Below are 823 nucleotides of genomic sequence, written 5' to 3'. Positions count from 1 at the left end.
CACTGACTGCCCCTCTGTTTCCTGGCCTCTCAGTCTGTGCAGATGGGACCTTTTCCTCCAGTGCTGGAGGATTCGCCCTTCTCATCTACCCTTGTCCCAAGCAGCACAGCGGGTGGGAATCTTACATGTACTGAGGTGACTTAGGAGCAGGAAACCCCCCCTGACCTTCCATGCAATTGGCACTTGCCCCTCACTGAGCAGGATTGAAACTCCTGCAGGGAGATTGCTGGGCCACATCCCCTCTGGGCATGAGCAAAGCAGCAGGGTGAAAAAATCAACCTGGAGACACTGGGGATTGAACCCAGGACCTCATACATGCAAAGCATGTACTCTACCACTGAGCTACATCCCCAGATAGTCTTTGCTTGCTGTGGGTTACACCATGGGTAGGCAACCTATGGCACGTGCGCCGAAGGTGGCACACAAGCTGATTTTCAGTGGCACTCACAATGCCCAGGTCCTGGCCACCAGTCTTGGGGGCTCTGCATTTTAATTTAATTTTAAATTAAGCTTCTTAAACATTTTAAAAAACCTTATTTACTTTACATACAACAATAGTTGGTTATATATTATAGACTTATAGAAAGAGACCTTCTAAAAAACATTAAAATTTATTACTGGCATGCGGAACCTTGAATTACAGTGAATAAATGAAGACTCGGCACAGCACTTCTGAAAGGTTGCTGACTCCTGGGTTACACTCAGAGCCCTCTTGTTTCCAGAGCATCCAGTGGCCTAAAAGCAGCATGGGGGACACATTCCCTGCTCTGAGGGCAAACCTGCTGTCCTGGAGATTGCTGGTTCTTAGGGTCACTTTGCAGCA

General features: G+C 48.1%; 1 non-coding gene across 1 annotated transcript; it reads right to left on the bottom strand.

Annotated features, from left to right (window-relative positions):
• Positions 1-280: 280 nt before the first annotated feature.
• On the bottom strand, positions 281-352 carry TRNAA-UGC. Its single transcript has one exon. It is a non-coding gene; the product is annotated as a tRNA-Ala (tRNA).
• Positions 353-823: the final 471 nt, after the last annotated feature.

The sequence above is a fragment of the Mauremys mutica genome, unplaced genomic scaffold, assembly GCF_020497125.1.
Source record: "Mauremys mutica isolate MM-2020 ecotype Southern unplaced genomic scaffold, ASM2049712v1 001412F_np12_subseq_1:4151_obj, whole genome shotgun sequence".
NCBI classification, from domain to species: Eukaryota; Metazoa; Chordata; order Testudines; family Geoemydidae; genus Mauremys; species Mauremys mutica.
Note: the sequence above shows the minus strand (reverse complement) of the source record. Positions and strands in the feature narration are given on the sequence as shown.